The 5,525-nt window shown below is 39.0% G+C and overlaps 1 pseudogene; it reads right to left on the bottom strand.

Moving 5' to 3' along the window:
- Window positions 1–615: 615 nt before the first annotated feature.
- Window positions 616–5,321, bottom strand: LOC111485539 (annotated as a pseudogene).
- Window positions 5,322–5,525: the final 204 nt, after the last annotated feature.

The following is a 5,525-nucleotide window of genomic DNA, read 5'->3' as shown; positions in this document are numbered from 1 at the left end:
TTGACCTCGATGTTTAAGATATGGGAGAGGAATGAATCTAGAATGACGAGGACTATTCCTCGTTTTCTTACCGATAAACGAATATAGAATGATGAGGAACGTATCAAAGTAATATAAAACTCGAGTAGATCTAAGTGTTTAGTCAACCAAAATCATGGGAGGAAGTTCCTCCTTAACTTGATCGTGGCAAACTCAAAGAGTGTTCTGACTCTTTGGATGCTCCTCGACTCGGTCTCGAGGAGGTCACAAAGTACAATTAGTCAAATGTTTTATGAGCTAGCAACGAGAATTCATCGTTCTACAAATTATAAGCTAATTAGTAATTATGATGATTCGTAATTATAATTGAATCAAAAATTTTATTTATCTCTATAATCGAAAAGTAATCTATTTTATTTGAAATTCATTACTAAGTTATTAACACACGTGCAAATCCTCTTAAACAGGAGTTAATTATTCACTTACAATAAAGCTCAATCACATATGATCATCTTTGATCTCTGTCTTATCTTCCAATGTGTAAATTACAAATAAAAAATAATCAAATAATTATTAAATAAGAAAACATTATTTCGGTCTAACGAACATAAATCTCAACCATCAAACAATCACGCATTTTCAAAAGCTAATATATATGAATATATACGCTACGTTTACATTTATTCTATGACAACTATTAAACTTCGCATAGTTCAACGGTAATTTGCTTGTACTCCTCTTACGATCGACGGTTCAAATTTTCATATCTCGAAACATCCGAATATCTGTGCCTTTATAGAAAGGTGAAAAAAGAAGTCAGAGACAAGCAATTGTCATTTCAGCCCATCTGCGAGAATCTTAGATGCAATAAGTGAATGCAAAAATGCACAACCATATAAACACAAGATCAAATCTCTTGCTCCTTTTCAAATCTTGCCCACATAAATCTCATTTTCTAATCATTCAAGCTCACAAATCAGAACAAAAATGGCTTTTCTATATCGATCCATGGAACATATTGTTAGGAATCAAGGATCTCATAATGGTATGATATTGTCCACTTTGAACATAAGCTCTCATGGCTTTCCTTTGGGCTTCCCCAAACGGCGTCGTACCAATGAAGATGTATTTCTTACTTATAAACTCATGATCATTCCCTAAATTAGTCAATGTGGGACTCTCTCCCAACAATCCTCAACAATTCTCCCCTCAGACATAGTATACCATAGAGCCTCCCTTGAGGCCTATAGAGCCCTCGAACAACCTCCCCTTAATTGAGGCTTGACTTCTTTCTCTGGAGCCCTCAAACAAAGTACACCATTTGTTCAATAATTTAGTTACTTTTGACTATACATTTGAGGCTCACGATTCTTTGTTCGACATTTGAGAATTCTATTGACATGACTAAGTTTAGGGCATAGCTCTGATATCATGTTAGGAATCACGGATCTCCACGATGGTATGATATTGTCCACTTTAAGCATAAACTCTCATGACTTTCCTTTGGGCTTTCCAAAAAGACTACATACCAGTGAAGATGTAGTCATTACTTACAAACTCATGATCATTCCCTAAATTAACCAATGTGGGATTCCCTCCCGACAATCCCCAGCATATATAACTATACTTGTATGATTTCAGCTCTAGAACCCCTTCTTCTGGTGCAAGTCATCGTAACAGATAGTGATTTTTTTTCTTTTCATATCACTATACACAAGAAAAGAAACAAAAAAGAACAGTCCTAGGTATCACTAACTTGAGAGCTGATTCTTATTTCTTATTGCCCCATTAGAACATGGGCTTCACATATCATGCTCAAGTAGAGAAAAGCAATAGACTTGGCAATCAAAAGGTTATTCAGGGGTACCTCGTCTCGTTATCATGCTGTTGATCTGTAGATAAGCCATTTATATGAATCCCACTGCTGAAACGAGTGATTCGACGAGGAGCAAAAAGATCTGGGAATAGATGCCTCCTCAGATTTTGTTGAGTAATCTCTCTCTCATTTGGGAATTCAGTATTGCTGCTGCTGTTCCTCCCCGACCATGTCCCTATCCTGCTGAGGCAGCTCGAGCTGACATACCGGGCAAGTATTGTGTTGGACTAGCCAAGGAAGAATGCAATCAGTGTGATAAATATGGTTACATGGCATCACTTTGGCTTCAGATCCCAGCTCAAATTTTTCTTTACAGACTGGACAATGAGAGTTGGTTGCAAGGTGCATTTGGCCAATCTTGATTGTAGGCATTGCTTCTATAGAAGAGTTGGAAGCAGGAGTTGGAACTGGATCCCGGTGTTCATTCAAGGAAAGCTGTGCAGCTAACTCTTCGAGTCCCGTACGCTGACTCGATCTACCTTCTGGAGTGACGCTAGCAAAAGTCATACCAGGCATGCGTTCATGGAATAACCAAAAAGTGTTGAAAGAATCCAAAATCTTCCCTGGGACAGAACTGGGTCGCCTCCTAACGTCGAAGTCAGGTGTAACGGTCCAAGTCCACCACTAGCAAATATTGTCCTCTTTGGGCTTTCCCTTGAGAGGAACGCATTTGGTAGGGAAAGGTTTACACACCCTTATGAAGGGAGTTTTGTTCTCCTCCCCAACTGACGTGGGATCTCACAATCCGCCCTCTTCAGGGCCCAACGTCCTCGCTGGCACTCGTTACTTTCTCCAATTGATGTAGGACCCCCACTAAATCCACCCCCGTTCAGGGCCCAGCGTCCTTGCTGGCACACCGCTTCGTGTCTACCCCCATTTGAGGAATAGCCTCCTCGCTGGCACATCATCTGGTGTCTACCTCTGATACCATTTGTAACCGCCCAAACCCTCCGCTAGCAGATATTGTCTTCTTTGGGCTTTCTCTTTCGGGCTTCCCCTCAAGGTTTTTAAAGCGCGTCTGCTAGGAAGATGTTTCCACACCCTTATAAAAGATGTTTCATTCTCCTCCCCAACTGATGTAGGATCTCACATCAGGTCTTCCAATTATTCTCTCGCTGGTAAAAGCCTTGACGCCTCAAGAAGATCAAATCTTGGATAGGGGATTCTTCTCCCCATCAAGGCTTCAAAACTTGGAGGCACTTCGGTTGAAAGATCTTCTGCTGTGTCTGGATTAGAGTCATTTTGAACCGTTTCATCATGAGCATTGTTAAGTTCTTCAATGAAACCACCATTACAATAATGGCAAACTATTTCTTCTCCATTAAGCCAGAAAAAATGGCTGCATTGATAGCGCCAATGGGTGTCGTCGCCATCAGACAATATCGTCCTCTCCATTGCAACAGTTGAAAGAAAAGCCCAGGTTTGTTCCTACATGTAGAGGATTCTGCAATGAAATGTGAATTGGTTAAGAAAATCAATTTTGTAGACAAGATCAAACATTTACACACAACAGACTAACGTATGTAAGAAAAAAAATACTAAGCACAGAATAATCTGACCGTTCATAGAATACAATTTGGAAAAAAAAAACCAAATAACCAGGTTTAACTTTGCCGTCAGCCACCACGTCCCAGTTCAGGAATGTTAACCTGATTCCCTTTTGAAGCTAGCGCTATTGTGCTATTAGATGAGTTTCCCCCGTCTCTTAGGATCGACTAACCCATGTGCAAGTGCCATTCACATGGAACTTTTTTCCTCTTCGGTTTTCAAAGTTCTCATTTGAATATTTGCTACTACCACCAAAATCTGCACTGATGGCTGCTCCGCCCGGGCTCACACCCAAAGTTTTGCATCGACCACCGCGCCCTCCTACTCATTGGGGTCTAGCACTTGCCCCAACGACTGGAAATTCAGTAAATGCCCGTAAAATGAAGACATTTCTGGTGACAATATCGTTAAAGATAAAGAAAAACTAGTAAAGTAAATGCTATGAAGATTGCATCACAGATAAAAAAGGAAAAGGCTATAAATCTGCCCAAAAAGAGAACCCAGAATATAAAAAAGGATTAATATTGTATAAGCTTAGCCCAGACAAGGAAGCGACATCCAATTAAGCTGGAAGGGAATCTAAGCATATTACTCATGGATTGGATACTCACTATTCAAGAGAAAAGCAGAGTAAAATTGCATTTTACTCCCTATATTTTGACCTATATATCAATTTGGTCCATGTACTTTAAAGATATTTGTTTCATACTATCAGGTTATATTAGTTGAAAAATACCAATTTGGGTCAATGTTTAAAGTTCTTTTAGGGTTGATAAATGGATGCTGGACTATTGCTAAGAGTATTTGGTAAGCTACGATAAACAAAAGAAGAAAATAAGAACAGAAATGGAAACATATAAACCAAAAATGTAATTTAACTACAAGAAATGACAAATCCCAAATACGTTCATGTGGCTTATATAAAGTAATTGCACTCAGATAGGCTAAAAGCACCAGAATTTCAACTTGATAGCCATGAATTAATAGTACATTCGCTGTCCCCATTTCTTCTCACAAACTTCTTGATGCACCATCCGTGTAACAGCTCAAGAATAGCACTAGCAGATATTGTCTGTTTTGGCCCGTTATGTATCAGCATCAGCCTTGCGATTTTTAGAACGCGGTTTGTTAGGGAAATGTTTCCACACTCTTATAAGGAATACTCCGCTCTCCTCTCCAACCAATGTGAGATCTCACAATCCACCCCCCTTGGAGGCCCAACGTCCTCGCTGGCACACCACCCGGTGTCGAGCTCTTATACCATTTGTAACAGCTCAAGCCCACCGCTAGTAGATATTGTCTGCTTTGACCCGCTATGCATCGTCCTTAGTTTCATGGTTTTTAAAACGCGTCTGTTAGGGAGAGGTTTCCACACACTTATATGGAATACTTCGTTCCACTCTCCAACCGAGGTGGGATAGCCACATTCCTCTTCTCTCACAAGCAAAGGAGACAATCTGCTGCAGATGAGAGGAAATATCCCTCACTACAGACACCATCTCCTTAATCAGAATCATCACTCAAACGAGGCTTTCAAACCCTCGCTCGATTGAGATTCTCCGTAAGATTTTTAAGGAAACACTCCAAAATCATATAAATTAACCAAAATACACGCCAGATATCAAATCAGTCACCGAGTTAGAATAATTTCGTGCACCAAGCATCAATAACGCTCCCAATATAGAATCAAATCAAAATACGAAATATGCAGACACAAAAATATCAATCCCTAATATGAAATTGAACAGAGATTAAAGTACAGAAAGACGTACTAGAGCTGAAGTAGGAGCAGTCGAAAGCCACGGAAGAGGGAGAATCAAGAACAGTGTGTGAAGATTGGATCAAAGGGAGAGAGAACGAGAGGACCTTGAGCAACAAAATTGCCCGCGGGGTCCAGAGACAGTTCCGATTTACCGATTCTAATTTACTTTTCCAATTATTTCATTTTCTCATATTTTTTTCATTTAATATTTAATATATTTCTAACTTAATAAATTTATTTTATTTTATTTTATTTCGTATCTAACTAATTCAATATTTTTAAAAATAAAATTTAATTTTATATTTAAAAATTAGAAGTTGAGAGACATTAAATAATTTTAAAATTTATTTATTAGGTAAT

The sequence above is a fragment of the Cucurbita maxima genome, unplaced genomic scaffold, assembly GCF_002738345.1.
Source record: "Cucurbita maxima cultivar Rimu unplaced genomic scaffold, Cmax_1.0 Cma_Scf00010, whole genome shotgun sequence".
In the NCBI taxonomy this organism is placed as follows: Eukaryota; Viridiplantae; Streptophyta; class Magnoliopsida; order Cucurbitales; family Cucurbitaceae; genus Cucurbita; species Cucurbita maxima.
Note: the sequence above shows the minus strand (reverse complement) of the source record. Positions and strands in the feature narration are given on the sequence as shown.